The sequence below is a fragment of the Mesocricetus auratus genome, unplaced genomic scaffold, assembly GCF_017639785.1.
Source record: "Mesocricetus auratus isolate SY011 unplaced genomic scaffold, BCM_Maur_2.0 Super-Scaffold_100013, whole genome shotgun sequence".
Classification (NCBI taxonomy): Eukaryota; Metazoa; Chordata; class Mammalia; order Rodentia; family Cricetidae; genus Mesocricetus; species Mesocricetus auratus.
Window position 1 is genome coordinate 61,248,455 of NW_024429196.1, and position 19,914 is coordinate 61,268,368.

General features: G+C 39.5%; 1 protein-coding gene and 1 long non-coding RNA gene across 2 annotated transcripts in view; both read right to left on the minus strand.

Moving 5' to 3' along the window:
* LOC110340193 overlaps positions 1 to 13,368 on the minus strand; it is a 379,146-nt gene extending 365,778 nt beyond the window's left edge. The window contains exon 1 of the mRNA XM_040755232.1: positions 13,320 to 13,368. The gene's annotated coding sequence lies outside the window, so the exon portion shown is untranslated. The remainder of the gene's footprint in view (positions 1 to 13,319) is intronic.
* Positions 13,369 to 18,542: 5,174 nt separating this feature from the next.
* On the minus strand, positions 18,543 to 19,725 carry LOC121143617. The gene is made up of 2 exons (XR_005880881.1): positions 19,280 to 19,725; positions 18,543 to 19,124 (listed from the first exon to the last, which is right to left on the minus strand). It is a non-coding gene; the product is annotated as an uncharacterized LOC121143617 (long non-coding RNA).
* Positions 19,726 to 19,914: the final 189 nt, after the last annotated feature.

Below are 19,914 nucleotides of genomic sequence, written 5' to 3' on the forward strand. Positions count from 1 at the left end.
GGAGGTGGCCGACCTCAGGAGATGGAGTCTCAGAGCAGCAAGTGTCCGTGTTGGCTTGCATTTCAGATAGGGGCCAAGGGGAGGATGCCAGGTGGGTGGTAAGGTTAATAATTGGTCCAACCCTGCAAATGCATGTTTATCACTCATGCACAACATATGTGAAAGATTTCTCAAAAACCAATGACTCTCCATTACAAGGAGGAAAAAAGGGACTAAGAGCACAGTCAACGTGGTTTCATATGCAAAGATGGGAACTAGTTACTCCCCAAATGTAAAATGACTCCCTTATTTCCAGAACACTGCCCTTAGAAGGCAAAACAAAGCTTCCCCCGCCCTCCACACATAATCATAACTACACAGAGTGGCGTGGCTCTGGTGTCTCTATGTGGTGACGTCTCCTCCCCACAGCCAGCCCTAGGGAAATTTCTCCTGGTCCTTTTGAGTGAGTTCTCCATAAAATTCCCTGCTCTCTTCACGTCAGTCATTAGCAAGCTTCATGAGTGGAGTGGCAGCCCTCCTAAATTAAACACCTTATACTTGAGGCTAATTTTCTGCTTCCTATCTCGAGTGGAGCAGTATTAGCAGCCTCGCATTCTGTCAGCTTTCTCATTTAGCAAAGCAGCTTCAATTTATTAACAGTGAGGCGTGTGCATGAATCAATATGTTTCATTGGGCCATGTGTCATTTGTTAATCGGATATTGATGAGATTATTGACGCACAGCTAATTAATCTCCAGGCCTGTGCTAGCCTTCATATGTTTCCTTAATTATGTCCTTCATCTTGGTCTGGCAGCCAGACCCGGGACCGCAGACAGTGAGTGAAGGAAGCTGTCAGGGTCGCCTCTCACACATTTACAATCCCTTGGCAGTGAAATTATTTTCTTAGTTGTAAATAGGTATCAAGGAGATATTTAATAACATTTGGCAGAGGACTGATATTGATTGCTGTGGACTGTTGTCGGATCCTACGGCCACGGGATTCTGCCTTGGAAGGAGACTATTAAGAAAGAAATTGCTTAGTTAGTATTAAACAGTCGAGGAAGTCAGCTGTCATCTGCTCTGTGAAATTCTAAAAACACCCTACTGTGGACACTGCTTATATACTCCTGGCTGAATATTTTAGATAGCTGTGTTTTGGTTTTCATTTTACTCATACTGTCACCTAGACACACCCAGGAAATTTGTGGGAGTAGAATATTCAGGAAGACCCAAACTTCTGCATTTTAAAAATTCATTTAGTCACTGTTACTCAAAAAATCATAACCCACTGCCTAGGGATTTAAAACCATGAACCCAGAAACAATAAAACTCTTCATATTGAATAGCCCATTTTTCCCACTGAATTTAAGTCTTCATCAGGTATCAGGTACTCCACAAGTACATACATACATAAAGCCACACATACACTTATCCATACTAACATGTACACACACATAAAATGTTTAAAAAAGAAATACAATAAGTTAGTATGGTGCCCTGTTATTTGCCCAAACACATCTGGAATAAGTGTGTTGGAATGTTTTTAATACCTAGGTGATCCCCTAAGTATTCTCACTCTTACTACCCACAGATCCTTGGAAAAACATACTTGTTAGTTTAGTCAGCTAACATTCACCCCATTTTACAGATGAATCAGCAGATTCAGCATGGCTGTTACATGTAAATGAATCAGGAGTAATGGAGAGACTAGAGGTTGCAGCCCCTACCCCACCCCCATACCTGATACCTGATGAAGACTTAAATTACAGTTGTTCTTCAAAAAACTGTAATGATTAAGACCATCCCAGGGATTACTTTGGCTATTTTAATCTTTATAATGTATGTGGATATGAAAGAGAGAGAAATAACTGGTAAAATATTGGTAATAAAGCTTCAGTGTTCTTTTAATTTGATTTTCCCTATTCAAGGCCAATAAAATATCCTTCCCCCCATAAATGTTAGTGTTGCCTAAGTTTGTTGGCTCTCTGATGGTGACTGTTGGCCTATTGGACAGAATCTTGGATCACAGAATCCAGACGAGCTTCTAGGAATGCCTATGGGGATTGTCTTTATTGTGTTTAAGAGGTGGGAAGACCTACTTGTTAAGGGCGACACAATTCCCTGGCGGGAATCCTGGCTTATGGAAATGTAGAGTACAAGATGAGTGACAGTATCCATCCATCTCAGCTTACTGAGTGTGAATGTGACATCACCTGGATTATGTAATGGAAGTGGAGAGCAGGAGCTGGGCAGAAGCATGCATCATCACTTCTGATTTCTCAGTGTGGATGTGACATCACCAGTGACTTCAGGCTCCTGCTGCCATGACTTCCCTGCCCTTTGGGTAGACATTCAGGAATGGTATAACTGGGTCATATGGTGAAATGTATTTTCTCGTTCTTGACAATCCACCATACTAACTGCTGAAATGACTGGATTAGTTTACACTTGCTCATCTTCACAAGTATATGCTGCTATCTGTTTTTTGTTTCCTAAAGATTGCCATTCCTGCTGGGATAAGAAGGATTGCAATTTTTAGAAAGCTACTTGAACATTTTTTCATGTTTACTGGATATTTGTATTTCATCCTTTGAAGACTGCTCATTTAATTGGCTTGTTAACGTATTGAATTGTTTGATTTCTGTTTAGTTTTTTAGTTCTTTATTTGTTCTATATTTTAATTGCTTGTCAGATGTATAACAGACAAGGATTTTCTCCTATTCTGTGGGGCTGCCTCTATTCAATTAACTGTTTCCTGTGCTGTAATGAAGATCTTTAACTTGATATAGTCCATTTATTATTGATCATTCATGAGTATCTAAAGTCTTATTCAGAAACTTTGAATAACATACTTAGTTTCCAGGTCACGAATAAGGCTATATTTTATTTCTCTTTCTCCTCATCAATGATTTCTTAGACTTTTGTCACTGGAATTAATTGTTAAATTTTCATGCAATAATAAACTGTTTGCTGTGTATAACCAATATTGAAAATTAAATAATTGTGTGATAAAAATCCATTACATAAATATAAGCTTGTCAATGAACAAATTTAAAAACAATATTTGAAAAGTTATAGAACTTTCCAATTAAACCCAAAGTAAAAGTGGTAAGTGGTTAAAATGTATTACTTCCCAATTATGATGTTACATTTTGTTATTATTTGTGCTGTTGGGATCATTATGTCTATTGTATCTGAAATAGTATTCTACCATGTGGCCTGAAACAGATTACAGCAACTGAGATATGTTCAGTAGTAGATTGTTTGCCTAGTATGAAAGATGATTCCTTGGGATTTACCCTCAGTGTATGAGGGTAAGCCAGGATAATCAAGGAAAATGGAGGGGAGGAGAGAGGAGGGGAGGAGAGGAGAGGGAAGGGAAGAGGCGAGGGGAGGGGGAAGGAGGGGAGGGGAGGGGAAGAGAGGGGAAGGGAAGAGAGGGGAAAAGGAGAAGGGAAGGGAGGGGAGAGGAGGGAGAGAGGAGAGGAGAGGAGAGGGAGAGGAGGAGGGGAGGGGAGTGGAGGGAGGGGAGTGGAGGGGAGGGGAGGGGAGTGAAGGGGAGGGGAGAGGAGAGGAGAGAAGGGGAGAGGAGAGAAGGGGAGAGGAGAGGAGAAACTGCCCCATGGAAATAACATTTATGTCATAAAAATTAAAGAATGCTACAAATCAGAGTTGTTTGTTCCTCCTGCATGGTGGATTAACTGTCTACTCCATCATGCTACCTCCATTGACACGATACTTGGTCTGACCCAATGGCCCATTTGCAACCTGTCTACGTCTTCTGACTTCTCCCTGATTAGTCTTCCATATTTGTCCAGAAATGAGTTTTATAAAACACAAGTGAGACCAAGCCATTCTTCCAGTTAAAGAAAGGTCAGTTGCTTATCACCCACACAGCTTATAACCCTTCTGCAACCCACAGAGCTTCTGCAACCCCCTTTCCCCAACTCCTGTCACATACCAGGCTCTGGTTTTCTGCTCTCGCCCTTGTGACTTCTAGTGCTCTTGCTTCATATTCTGGCTTCTTAACCTGGCTTCTTTAGTCATCCTGAGCCTCCCTGTCCTGTGTCTCACCCTCACTCTCCTTACTCAGCAACGGAAGCACTGATAATGTTGCTGTATGTGGGATCTCATGTCTCCTTTCCACTTACTTGATGCTCTTACTCTGTTTGTTACACAGTGGTTGGTAGAGAAATACTGGCTGAGCGAATGACTGAATAAATGAGTGAGTGAATGAATGGGAGTGAGTGTGATTACAAATAATACTTAACAATGAAAATGAGCTCTCCCCCTACATATATCCTAAGGCTCACAGAAGCAACACAGTGGCAAAGACAGATGAGAAGTCATCAATCAGGGGCACCCTTAAGGGGTCTAGAGAAACTACAGGTCTTATCTTCTCCCTACAGTATGCTTCATGGTTAGAGGAGGTATAAATGAGTCAAAGGAATCTCACAAATCACAGCCATTTCTATCACAGTTCTAGGTTGTTGACTTTAACATCTATTTTCTTCCTCTCCTAGTTGTCAACTACAGCAGCAAGCTCTCACTTATTTGGTTTCCTCAGTAGAAGTCCCACCTTGCTACACAACAGATGTACTAGTTACCTCGTACTGTCTCATTTCTTCCTTCGGATGATTCCACCCACTCTATGACTGGCAGGTTTTCTCTGCCAATGTCGGCCTCAACTAGCATACTGTTTCCAGGGGTCTTCCTCCCATTAAGATACATAGTCAAAGTCTCCTGCCCCACTGCCTGGCCCTCCTCCCAACCCCAGAAGACTACCACCAAGCAGACCCAGGCCACACAAGCCAGAACAGGTGAGTGATCCACCTGCCATTAGAACTGTGCCTGTCCCCTGTGACCCTTACTCAGGCCAATGCCATCACAGCTTATTCCTAGACTCACTGATGCTGGGCCCTGCCTCCAACCCCAGCAGACTTCTGCCACTGGAGGTACAAACCACAACAGCCACACCCACCTTTACCAGTCATCAAGCAAACTTTCCCCAGAACTCCAGCAGACTCCATAGGCCCAGATACACTCTACACCAATTGGAAGGTCACAAGCCATAGGACCAGTCTACACCAGACAGAACAGCCCCCAGCACCTCTACTAGAGGCCAGGTTAATTGTAGGTATACCAGAAGAAGATTCAGGCTTTCCTGGAGGACAGGACAGATCTAGAAACCCAAGATTTCTATTTTACTGCAGGCCAGAGATTAAGGGACCAGGACCTCAAAAAACCCCTTTGGAGATACCCTACTGTACCTGAAGACTCACCAGTCACCAGACCCTTGACCACTTAGGCCAGAAGACCAGTGAAGAAACAGAAACTGAGGAACAAAACACCTGTCCAACAAAGACAAACACAGGAATCAACACCTAGACCTGCAATCATTCCATATCCAGAGGTCTAAATTCCAGTGTAAGAACACAATCAATAACAAAATGGGTCCAGCTATCCTACAATAGCAAGAACTGAATGTTCCAACACAGCTGAGTCACAAGAAAATGACCTTGAAAATAACTTTATGAGGATTACAGAGGTCCTTAAAAAAGAAATGAAAGAAAATCACTTAAAGAAATAGAGGAAAAGGGAACCAAAAAAAATAAAGGAAATCAATAAATCTCTTAAAGAATGTCAAGAAAACCAAGAAAAAACAGTTGATGAAAACAAAACTGTTTAAGACCTGAAAGTGGAAATAGAAGCAATAAAGAAAACACAAACTGAGGGAATTCTGGAAATGGAAAACCTGGGTAAGTGAACAGGTACTACAGAAGTAAGCATCACCAACAGAATACAAGAGATGGAAGAAAGAATCTCAGGCATTAAAGATACAATAGAGGAAGTAGATTCATGGGTGAAGGAAAACATTAAATCTAAAAAATTCCTAAAAGAAAACATCCAGGAACAATTAATAAATGGGACCTCCTGAAACTGAGAAGCTTCTGTAAGGCAAAGGACACAGTCAGCAAGATAAAAAGGCAGCCCACAGAATGGGAAAAGATATTCACTAACCCCACATCTGAAAGAGGGCTGATCTCCAAAATTTACAAAGAACTCAAGAAGCAAGTCTCCAAAACACTGAAGGAGTTACAGGGATGGTTCTGCATATGAAAAATCTTTCAATGTAATCCACCATATAAACAAACTGAAATAAAAAACACATGATCATCTTATTAGATGCTTAAAAAAAGCCCTTTGAAAAAAATCCAATATGCCTTCATGATAAAAGTCTTGGAGGGATCAGAGACACAAGGAATATATGTAACACCAGCAATAAAAGACTCAGAGACTGATACTTGGGTTCAAGCTCCAAGCTGAAGATCAGGAAAGCAAAGCAGCCAAGCCAGTAGATCTTACCTCTATCCAGCTGAAATGGCAGTCCTGTTTCCTGAGTCTTTGGAAACAAAATCTCACCATTCCTGTGTATTCCTGCCTTTCGTTCCTTTCTCCACCCAGCCATATCACTCCTGTCTCCACCTCCCTAGTGCTGGGATTAAAGGTATGTGATCCTGGGTGCTGAGACCATCTTTGTGTGAGCTGTTTCTTTTAGGACTGGATCAATTTGGGTAGTCAATGTGGCCTTGAACTACAGAGATCCGTCTCCCTCTTAATCTTAAATCTTGGGATTTAAGGTGTGTGTCATCACTGACTGTCTAGCTAGCATGGATGCTGGGATTAAAGGTGTGTATAGCCACTGCCTGACCTCTGTAACTTGTGACTGGCTTTACTTTCTGAATCCTCAGGCAAGCATTAATAGATCATAAGTAATATATCATCACAAATATATCTAAATATAATAAAAACAATATACACCAAGTCAGCAACTAATATCAAATTAAATGGAGAAAAACTCGAGGCAATTCCATTAAAATCAGGAACAAGACAAGGCAGACCACTCTCTCCATATCTATTTAATATACTACCTGAAGTTCTAGCTAAAGCAATAAGACAAGAAAAAGAGATCAAGGGATATATATTGGAAAAGAAAACATTCAAGTATTGCTATTTACAGATAACATGATAATATACATAAGCAATCCCAAAAATTCTACCAAGGAACTGCTACAACTGATAAACACCTTTAGCAAAGTAGCTAGATACAAGATTAACTCAAAAATTCAATAGACCTCTTATATACAAATAATAAAGGGGCTTAAAGAAATCAGGGAAACAATACCATTCACTATAGTCACAGAAAATATGAAATATCTTGGGGTAACTCTAACCAAGCAAGTGAAAGACCTGTATGACAAGAATTTCAAGTTTTTGAAGAAAGAAATTGGAGAAGATATCAGAAGTTGGAAAGATCTACCATGCTCATAGATCAGTAGGATTAACATAGCAAAAATGTCATCTTACCAAAAGATTCAATCTACAGATTCAATGCAACCTCCATCAAAATCCCAACACAATTCTTCACAAACCTTTAAAAAACAATATTCAACTTCATATGGGAAAACAAAAAGCCAAGATAGCAAAAACAATCTTGTACAATAAAAGAACTGCTAAAGGTATAACCATCCCTGATCTCGAGCTCTACTATATAGCCATAGTAATAAAAACAGCATAGTATTGGAGTAAAAACAGACACATGAATCAGACCCAGACATAAATCCACACACCTATGGACACTTGTTTTTTACAAAGAAGCCAACATTATACAATGGAGAAAGAAAGCATCTTCAACAAATGGTGCTGACATTTCTGATGCCAGCAAGTAGAAGACTACAAACAGATCCTTATCTATCACCCTTCACAAAACTCAAGTGACTCAGAGACCTCAACATAAATCCAGTTACAGGGAACCTGATAGAAGAAGAAGTAGTGGATTAGCTTTGAAAGCATTCGCATAGGCAACACCTTCCTGAGTAGAACACCAATAGTGCAGACACTAAGATCAACAATTAATAAATGGAACCTCATTAAACTGAAGAGCTGAAAAGGCAAAGGGACACTGTCAATAGGACAAAACAGGGAACCTGCATGGGACTGACCTTAGCCCTTTACAGATATGTGACGGTTGTGTATCGTGGTCCCTAATGCTTTGACTCGCTCCTTGGAACTTACCCCTCATGCTGGGTTGCCTTTTCCAGCCTAAATACAAGGCGAGATGCTTAGTCTTACCAAAACTTGATGTGCCGTGTTTTCTTGATATCCATGGGAGGAATGCCCCTTTCTGACCAAAAACAGAGGAGTGGGTTGAGCTGGGCAGAGGGGAGAAAGGGAAAGAATGAGAGAAGAGGGAGGAGAAACTGGAAGTCAAGATGTAAAGTAAATAATTTTTAAAGATGTATAATCAATATGCATACTCTATCAAAAATAATTGGTTATCAGAAATTTCTAATTTTTTCCTATAGAATCACTGTCCAGATGACCAAAAAACATAAAACATTAGGGAGAAATGTATTCAAGAAGTTTCCCTAAGCTGTGTATCAAGATCCAGTCTTCCCCTACCAGATACTGATGGCATGCATGGCCACAGGTATGTAGATCTCTCCCTACAACTTAGGCTTGTCAAAGAAGAGCCAGTCACAACCAAATTATCTCCCACATTTTGCCAAATCCAGTGAGGTAGTACCTAGAGATGATCAGCAAAGGGTCTCATAGAATATTGGTCCCAGATCCTAAAAGCAAGCCTCAGCTACCAGGATGCAGAGTGACTGAGAATTGTATAGTAAACCTAGAATCACAGGCAGTCAAGATGAGATAGAGTTCAAATCTCAAATGGCCTTTTTATGCACTTCAATAGGGGTAAATTACAATTGTGTGTTCAGTTCCACTAGCTCAAGTCAGTAGAGAGAGGTAGAATGTAAATAATATAGTAAGTCTTTACTCGGCACAAAGAGATTCATCCACCAATGATGTATAACTGTGTTCTTCATTTTGATGTTCCAATGCAAGACTAATATTGGGGAATGTACACATTTGTCATCTGGGTAAAAGCACCTGACAGTACAAGAAGTGAAAGCTAACACTTGAATACTTGGGTTAACAAAACAGTTGGTGATTGTAACATGTAAGTTCAATATATTTAGAATGTCTTGATAATATTGTACGATCACTGAGATATCTGCGTCAATGAGAGAGGAAGGATAAATTTCCATGAATACAATTCCAGGCAACATTATAATTGCAGACCAAGGAGGAATGACAGCACAGTCTAACAGAAACAGCACCGGCCACAGCATGTCGTGCAATACTCTGGCCACCACACTCAAAGAAATATAATGGGTGAGAATGATTTCAATAGTATATTTCATTTTTTCTAATAGTTCTAAAACATTCCCCAATACTTTCAAAGCATTATAAACAATATCAATCAATCAACATGAAAAGAATCATTAATAAGCTAGTTTGTACAAAATCTTCAAAGTTGGATGCTTTATTGTCAGGCTACTTTAGTTTTCATAAAAAATGATCTATACTTTGTTTACCCTAGCTTTCTTGATAGATAACTGGCAAACAATAAATGCATAATTCAAATGTGCAACATGTGGCTTGATATGCATATGCATAGTCAAATGATTCCACAATCAAATTCATAGCATTAGAGCATATTCTGTTATAACAGTGTAGAAGGATGAGGACAAGCAGAAGCCGTTCTCTGAGCATATTGGATCTAAGCATATTTCAAATAAATAACATAATCCATGATTATTTCCAGTCACTACACTGAACATTGGGTCTTCAGAACACATTCATCTTACAATACAAAGCTTATAAGCTTGACCAATATGTCTCCATTTGATCCACATTTGAATGAACTGCACTTTGATTTACAAATTTTACCATTGAAAAAGTAAATTCAAAGCCAGATGTCGTAGCACACACCTATAACCCCACCACTAGTGAGGTGGAGCAAGAGGCTCTAGAAGCTTAAGATCATCATGGGCTTAAGAGGTCAATCCTCTCACCAGCAAAGAAAAGAACAAACATTCATATCAACACGTTTTTCCAAACATAATTTCAAACTTCCTAAAGCTTGGCATCGCCATTAACAAACCCAATTCCTCCCTCTAATAAGAACTTACTTAACTGAATCAAGCAAACATCCATTTCAGAATCATGTCTGTCCAAACTGAATGGATCAACTGGCTTGTGCCAACTCTGGATTGACACCAAATTCATAAAAATTTTGCATAAACTGAAAAGCGACTCTAAACTTGTCAACATCAACAAATCCTTGACTTTTTGTAGCTTCCCACTGAATTTGCAAAATGCAGTTAAGTCACAGCTAAAATATTCTATTGATTCATGTTAGAAAAAAAATGTAAGTGTAAGTTCAGTATTATTGATCATAAGTATTGATCTTAGCCTAAATTCTTATACCCACCTACTGATATTACTAATAATATCTTCCTTTCTTTAGAGGCTCAAATGCAGCTCATTTGCATGCTCTGTACATTGGTGAGAAATATGAAGCACACTGCCATTCTTGCTTTGGGTTACTGAATACTGAATTCTATACACAGTGTGTTGTTCTAACAATGCACTTAGGTCTGTGAAACTCTTCTTTGACTCCACTGTTGAGCACTGAAAAGAATATACAGTTTGGATAATACTTTCTCTTCTATTAGTATTTTTCCAGCAGTTCTGCAAATTGTCAATGATTCACAGCATATATGAATTCTCTATTCATTAATTAATTATAGTCAATCATGGTTTATTTATGTGTTTTGAGTAATTCTATTTAAGACAAGCTAGACTGAAATCTCCTGGGGAGTCCAAGCTAAACTAAAACTGATTTTACGGCCAGCTACACTGGTTACATGGCTAAGGAAAAATGGCACCTCCTCCTTCAACAGCCATTACTTGCCTATAGTTCCTGGAGAAGGGGTAAGGCCTCATGGGCCCCTCTGCCACCCAGAACGAAAGGGCTCAATCTAGTGTGGTTTTGTACAGATAATCATAGTAGCTGCAGTAAGCTTGTGAAGGTAACAGTTGTATCACATCCAGAAGGCATCCTTTTGCTGTACATCTTAACATCTCCACTTCCTTCTTATATTCTTTCCTCTCCTCTTTCCATGTTGTTCTCTGAGCCTTGGAAGGGAAGTGATACCTTTTACATCAATCAAGTCATCCATGCTTGAAAACAGTATTTGAGAGCATGAAGAGTATAACTCAGTGGTAGAGCATATTTGTCTAGTATGCGTGAGACCCTGGACTTGACCACCAGCCCTATAAATACACGTGTACGGGGAGGTGTATTATGTGTGTATGTATATACATATATGTGTGTGTATGTGTGTTGCATATATGCGTGTTTGTGTGTATATATATGAGTGTGTGCATGTGTGTTTGTGTGTATAAACATGCATACATGTGTCTGTGTATGAATGTTTGTATATGTGTATATGTATATATGTGTGTATATATGTATGCATAAATGAGTATGTATTTGTATATATACTGTGTCTTAGTTAGGGTTTCATTTCTGCAACTAAACATTATGACAAAAAAGAAAATAAAAGAAACAAGTTGGAAGGAAAGTATTTATTTGACTTACATTTCTAGATCATAGTCCATCAGTGGAGGAAGTCAGAATGGGGACTAAAGCAGGGCTGGAACCTGGAGGCAGGAGCTGATGCAGAGGCCATGGAGGGGAGATGATTACTGGCTTGCTTCCCCTGGCTTGCTCAGCCTGCTTTCTTATAGAACCCAGAACCGCCAGCCCAGAAAAGATACCACCCACTACGGGCTGGGCCCTCCCTCATTGATCACTAATTGAGTAAATGCCTTACAGATGGATCTAATGGAGGCATTTCCTCAACTGAAGCTCCTTCCTCTGTGATGACTCTAACTTGTGTCAGGTTGACACACAAAACCAGCCAGTGCAACTGATCCCTCATCAACTTGACACACAAGTGTATCACTATTAAGCCATAACACTTCCTTCCTTAATAATCCCCAAGATCTCACATTAAAATCATTTAAAAGTCCCACAGTCTTTACAAATTCAGTCTTTCAAATTTCAGTCTCTTTAAAATGTCCAACCTCCCCTTTGAACTGGATTTCTTCACTTTCTTCTGTATCTATTATTCACAGTGACACATATTTCCTGGATATTTTGTGTTAGGGATTTGTTGGACTTAAGATTTTCATTGGCTGATGATTCTTTTTCCTCTAGTGTATCTTCAACTCCTGAGTGAGGTAACTGAGTCACAGAAAGAGAAGCATGGTATGTACTCACTCATATACAGATATTAGACATAGAGCAAAGGTTTACCAGCCTGCAAGCCACACCTCCAGAGAAGCTAAGAAACAAGAAGGACCCTAAGAGAGACATACATGGTTTCCCAGAGAAGGGGAAAAGGACAAGATCTCCTGAGAAATTTGGAAGCACGGGAGTAGGAAAGAGGGAGATAAGAGAAAGAGAAGGGGAGGAGAGAAGGAGGGAGGAGAACATGAGGGATCAGGAAGACTGAACTTGGGGAAGAATAGAGGAGAGCAAGAAAAGAGATACCTTAATAGAAGGAGCCAGTATAGGTTTAAAGAGAAATCTGGCACTAGGGAAATGTCCAGAGATCCACAAAGATGATCCCAACTAAGAATCTTAAGCAATAGTGGTGAGACTACCTTAAATGCCCTTCCCCTATAAGATTGATGACTACCTTAAATGCCATCCTAGAGCCTTCATCCAGTAGCTGATGGAAGCAAAGCAGCCATCCACAGCTAAGCACTGAGCTGAACTCCTGGAATCCAGCTGTAGAGAGGGAGTAGGGATGAGCAAAGGAGTCAAGACCATGCTGGAGTAACCCACATAAACTGCTGACTTGACCAAATGGGAGCACAGGGACCCCAGTCGTAAAGCTGGGGACCCAGCATTGGACCAAACCAAGCCTTCTGAATGTGGGTGTCAGTTAGAAGGACTGGGCAGTCTTTGGAACCTCTGACAGTGGTACCAGTATTTATCCCTACTGCACAAATGGACGTTGGGAGCTCATTCCCCACAGAGGGATACTCTCTCATCTTAGATACACAGGAGAGGGCCCTAGGTAACCAGAACCTCAGAATCTTAATTCAAAATAACAAGTGACCCTGATAGTCTTTAAACTTTCCTCTGAAACTTCATAAGACATGCCTCCATCCTCTACACTGTTCTAAACATTCTTTTCTTCCAAGTTCCCACAGAACGTCCCATTGAGTTCTTAACACTCAGTGGCTCTTTTAGCCCAAAATTCCAAAGTCCTTCCCCAACCCTCCCCAAAACATGGTCAGCTCCATCAAAGCAATACCCTACTATGCTGGTACCAATTTGTCTTAGTTAGGGTTTCTATTGCTGTGAATAAACAGCATGACCAAAAAGCAAGAAAGTGTGTTATTTGACTTACACTTCCAGATCATAGTCCATCGTTGGAGAAAGTCAGAACAGGAACTCAAGGAGGGCTGGAACCTGGAGGCAGGAGCTGATGCAGAGGCCATGGAGGGGAGATGCTTACTGGCTTGCTCCCCCTGGCTTGCTCAGCCTGCTTTGTTATAGAAACCAGGACCACCAGCCCAGAAAAGACACCACCCACCACCATGGGTTGGGCCCTCCCTCATTGATCACTAATTGAGAAAATGCCTTACAGCTGGATCTCATGAAGGCATTTCCTCAACTGAAGTTCCTTCCTCTTTGATGACTCTAGCTTGCATCAAGTTGACACACAATATCATCCAATATACATGTGGGTATGTATATAGATATGCATATGTATATAGATGTGTGTATGTATAGGTTTGTGTGTAAAAGTATGTGTGTGTAAATGTGTGTGTATAGAAGTGTGTATATATAGGTGTGTATGTATATATGTGTGTATGTGTATGTATAAATGTATATACAGTATTATATATGTATATATGCATGTATGTATATATAACATTGTATATATGTGTGTGTATATATATCATCTTTGTAAAATTTTTATAAATTCTTTAATGTTCTGCTATAATCTATAGACATTTATTTGCCATATTAACTAAAGACATTTTGGTTGCTGTAAAAGACTATTTAGTCTTATCTTTCCAATTTTCTAATTTTCCAATTGCAATAATCAAAATTTATTTCTAATTAAAAGTGGGGTTTCAGCTGGGCGATGGTGGCGCAAGCCTTTAATCCCAGCACTCAGGAGGCAGAGGCAGGTGGATCTCTGTGAGTTCGAGGCCGGTCTGAACCGACAGCCTCCAGTACAATACAGAGAAACCCTGACTTAAAAAAACAAAAAGTGGTGTTTGTGTGTGTCAGGCAGAACTCAAATTGCATTATATAGCTGGTCAGTGGGAGAAACTTAGATACTTTTAGAAACTGCTTTGAAATTGTGCTGGGGACATTTAATTCTGACTTCAGGTACCAAATTTTTTGATGTCTTTTAACTATTGGGAAACAAACCTCTCATCAAATCACTATGCATTTTCTCAAAATGTCTCTTCTGGCTGTAAGGTTTGCATTTACATAGAAAATCAATAGCCTCCTCTGATTGACCCAGGGACAGCCACCACCATTGTTAGACATGGTGAAACGTCTCCTGATCCTGCCGCTGGTTTACTGACCCCTTCCCACAGCTGGCTTCCAAATTTAAAAAAACTGATGGCATGAACTAAAATAGTTTCCACATTTGAAACTCACGTGCATACTTCATTTTAATCACAGGATAGCTTCTAAGATGACTAAAGCACCAAGTAAATCCAAGTGCTGGCCAGCTATTTCATGTCATCATCATTGTTAAGTTGCACCATCCTCATAAAGTATTCAACAAATAGATGATCGTGTTACCTGGGTGGAGAGGAAGAGAACCTTGAACAGAGTGAATCTATTGACATGGAGTGGATTGGTGACTGTTGCTGTGTCTCATACACTCACCTGGTGACTTCAGCAACTATGGAAGGTAGTTTTACCCAACAGTAATGCTGCGGTTAAGTAGGAAATAATTTTCTTTTTCTTTTCTTTGTTGGGGGCACAGGGTTTCCTTTGTGTGGCTTTGTAGATCAGGCTCACCTCGAACTCAGAGATCCACTTTCCCCTACTTCCCCAGTGCTGGGATTAAAGGCGTGTGCCACCACCGCCTGGCTTGAAAATAATTTTCATGAAGATGATTGATTTAAATAAATAAACTGAACTACAAATAAACAAAATGTAAAAACTTTATTTGTTCTTCAGTCCCATTAGCTTGACACTCCCAGAGGGCACCAATAGAGTGCCAGTGAAAGATAATTTGAAGAGAGACGGGCAGAACGAAGATGAAGAAGAGAAGGTGAGTTCTTTGCTTGAACTATTAGGAGTAGTTAAACTAAAACAAATGTCTTTACTCAGATATTCATTTAGGGCAGGCCTGGGAAAAGAGTGCAATCACAATCTAAGATAATTGTCGACAATAGTTAAATGATTCATAAAACAGGAAGAGATAATTCATAGCATCAACATATTGATCCTGCCTATTTTTCCACAGAGAAAGAGAAAAGCATGTATTTTAGACCCATATGAAAGCTACTGGGGCTCAGTTCGTGCTATTTTCTCCCCAGTACAGTGGCCGTTAAGTGTCAGGAACCTCGATAAATAACTGCATTAAATAAATGCCCTTATTTCCATTTGCTAGTTGAAGTTCCTTAGCATTTGTACAAGTTGATAACCTCTAAATTTAAGCAACATTTTAAGTACATACAAAAATCAACCTGCCATTTTTAATTTATAGTGGAGGAGAAAAGACTATAAAAATAAATTCTAGAGTAAGCTAAGAAATCTGATATCAACTCTTGCATACCACACTATAACTGCAAGCCAATCAGATAACATTCTCAAACACCATTATCTTGAACTATTTATTGCTACAAAATCAAATCATCACTTGCTTTTTTTTTTTTGCTTTTATCATTTTTTATGGCTTTGTTAAAGAAGAAGTGAGAAGAGATTCTAAACCTCTGGGGAGTTTTTGTTGTTGCTGTTTTGATTTTTTATAATTAGAAGTATTCTAATTTGGATTGAGACTTAAAAACAAAATCTTGATAGTATTATATGCAGCTGGTGACTTCATTCATACATGAGAACCTCCACAGCATGCAAGATGCAAGAAAAGAAGAGGGTGATGAGTTCCTCTGAGGACTGAAAAGGATCACCTTGTTTTGGTTTTGGTGGCCATTTTCAGTTATCATCTGTGGCCAAGGATGTGATTACGGCTCACCTCAAGGAGCTGACTCACTAGACACCTTACTTTGGTGACTAAAGCCTCAGCTCCGTCTAACTTTATGAGGACCTTAGATCCTCTAAAGGCTTTATAAGGGACCTAGGACAGGAGCAGTTCACTTCATCTATTTAGTGAAGAAGCAACGGTGGATGTCAGATGACCAGCTCACATCATGGAATCAAAAGGACAGAGGCTTAAAGAATGGAAGTATCTTCCTCTGAGTTTAACCCGTTTTCCTTTGGACTCTGTTTATTGCAAAGTGCCATATTGATAGAGTCTTCTGGGACAGGAATATAAAATTCCCTACAGGAGAAGGATAAAGTAACATTAAAGATGTCGAAAAAGGTCATAAGAAATAATACTACTAACTACCAAAAACTGTAATACACATAAGCCTGTGCATAAATATGCATATATAGTTTAAATGACATTTTCTCATCTGAATTGACAATGATGCCTTCAAGAGCCAAAGACCACCTAACAAAGAGTCCAACACCTGAGAGGCCCTTGGTTGCCCTTCTGAAGTGGAAAAGCAAGTTCTTATTGCTGAAGACACCATGCACTTCAGACACAAAGACCAGAGGCCCCTGGGCAGGATATGACCTGCATGCCTTATTCCTGAGGACTAGCTTGCATGGTACCAGAAATCGCCTTGTAAGCGTCCAAGGAGGGAAACAACCAACAGTCCTGCACCAGCTATGATGCTTATGGACCACAATGACCAGCACAGTATGACAGCCCAAAAGATGCAGTAGCGGCACAATGCATGACAGTAATCAACAGCTCTCTAATTGGACTTAAGACACACTCGACAAGAGAGAAATCATGTCTGGTCCTAGAAACCTATCCAGCTATACAGGGCTAGGGAAGTCATGAATCTTGGAGGAGACTCTACGACCACCACTTCACTAAACAAGCATAATCCCCAATTGCATTCTAAATATTTGTCCTTATACTTACACATAAGTGAGGACCTCACCTCATCAAAGAAACTTCTCTTTGCAAGAGATAGAGGAGACCATTACAGAAAACCAATCCAAAGGCAGATATACTTACATATGCATGTATAGAAAGAGAGATGCATATATATATATATGTGATAATAATTTGAAAGAGAGCAAGAAGTGATATATGGAGGGTTTGGATGGGGAAGGAGAAAATCACATCATTATAACCTCAAAAAGAAAAGAAAAAATTCCCATCAGAAGTTTAAAAAAGTTGAGAAGAAAATGTGAACTTGGGCATCAGTGGAGGACAAGCTGAATTGCTTATAGTCTTCTGACAGGGTGAAAACCCCACCTCAGAAAGAGAAAACCCTGATAATTCCATTACTGACAGCATTTGGGGACTTTTAAAGCACTTAACGATATAGGAAGGCAAGGAAAACATGAATGACCCGGATGAGACAGGTTCACTTAATGAATCTGGACAGGCTGCATTTCCTCCAAGCATTCCATTAGCCATGTTTTGTCCCTTGGCTTATGTAAAAATATCGTATTATATAAGTGCCTGAGTTTGGACATGCAGATAATTAAAATAGAGGTTTAATGACCATTTGGCTTTACAAAGTTATGACATTTCCTATACAAAGTCAAGAGCTTATTTCCTCTCTAATTCATTTGATAACTTGCCTGGATGGTAATATGAGTTGCGTGTTTTAAGATATTATTTGTTTAGCCTAGGGGTAATGTAAATTCTAAAATGTAAAAGCTACAACTCTAACGATCTGTATAATAACACCCTGTATTTATCCAGAGCCAACTAATGCCCTTTCTGTTTTGTGTTCTCTGTACTTTTGACTAGAGCATTGGGGAAAAATATTCTAAGACGAGACCTCCAACGAGCGATTTTATGTACACAATATCTGCTCCCAGATCCGTCCAAGTGTCTTTTTCCCTGCACACAGCCAAATTCATCCTGTACACTCACCATTGGAAAAGACTTTTCTATTTTACATTTTCTTAATTCTAATTAAACAAATCTTAATCTTGACTTTAATGGCCACAATTATGATACTTCATTATGGTAAATGTTAGTTGCAACATAAGAATAAATTGTATAAACAGTTTAGCTGCAGTCGCATGGCGTCTGAGTGTACATTACTCATTAACAAGATGTGGGTAGCAGCAATTATAACATTTCCTCCTAATGTCCCCATTTATTGAGTCACAGCAGCAAGCCCCCTTTCACATAGCTCTCTGATTGACGATAGAGCTTTTGTGCTGGTAGTAAAACAGGCGCTGTAACCCGCTGTGTGCCTCCAACTCAGATCGATGCAAGTACACATTAGCTCTTAGCCTCACAGGCCGGAGTTCTTGAAGGTCAAAATAGCCATCAGCATCACTGTAGGGTATAAAAATCATTTCACAAACTGTGAACAAAAACAACACAACTTGCTTTGCAGTGTGATTATTGTTTATAGATACAGCAAGCCAAGAATTAAAGCATAGCCTTGGGGCAGCACAATTATTTACAGCTGAAGACTCATATCGTTATTAGCATGCTCCTAATTGCTTGAAGTTATATCAATGTTAGTTGATTTAACACATTTTTTATAACACGCATGGAAATTGGGCCCTCTGCATATGGAGTGTCAGTTTAACTGGTAGATGGTTCTTTAATTTATCAAAGTTCTTTTTTTTTCCTTCTAATTATTCTGTTTTGAAGGAGGATTTTCCCTCAGCTAGAAGAAGGGAGAGTTGAATCTGGCCTTTAGATTATATACTGTCTTTTAACACTAACAACACCATGATTGTTTTGTTTCCTTTTTTATTAAAAATGAGTCCATAAATGCACAAGAGTATCTTCAGTTAAAAAAAATGAATCAAGATTTCTTCCGTGTGTCTTGGCTTCATCTTATTCCCCATGTACCGATCTTGAATTTTTGTTCAACATTAAGAACATGACCATGAAGAAAATCGAGGGCTTTAGCCATGCCAAGTTGAGGTTTCCATCTTATGATCAATAATCCATTGGGCCCTTTAAATCCATGTTAGGGAAATAAAGCTGCATAAATGCTGCAGTATAGATGGGAACTGACAGTGGTGTGGGGGAAGAAAAAGGAAAGGGGGAACTTTGGGAATTGCAAGGCCAAAATGAATATGAATTCTTACTCTTTTCATAATGCTTGTTACCTGGAAAATATGTCTCCTCCTCCTTCTCCTCCTCTTCCTCCTCCTTCTGTAGTTTCTTTTCTACCTACAGGTGCTGACACTTCTACTCTCACCTGAAAACAGATGGGATCCTACTAAGGGCCAGACCTAAAGGCTTTAGAGACCAGAAAAGAATTTTCTAGAACCCAGCACAGTTTCTACTATGCACCATGTCTAAGGAAAATTCATTCCTGATACATTAGGCTAAGTGTTTACATTGAAAACAAAAGTTAGATGCAGCTGGGAAATGAAGAAACTAATTCCACAACAAACTTAGACAGAGTGAAGACATAAAATATAGAACTCCCAAAGAACAGCAATCCCCAGCATCAGACTCCTCCCTCTACAGAAAGACTGACAAGTCCCAATAAACTGTAGGCTTAAACCCAACCCCACCACTGATTGATTTCTTTCTCATTTCCTTTCACAATGTATGGTCCTCCACGATATTATGATAAGAGGACTGAGAAAATATAAATGTTTATAAAAATGCTTCCCAAAGGGAAATATCAATTTAATGGCTAATGTATGTTTTCACAAAATTGATCACCAGATTTGCAGATAGCAAAGTCTCTGAGCCTATCTGAGACAATCACTAATGGAGCTTATTGTTTACA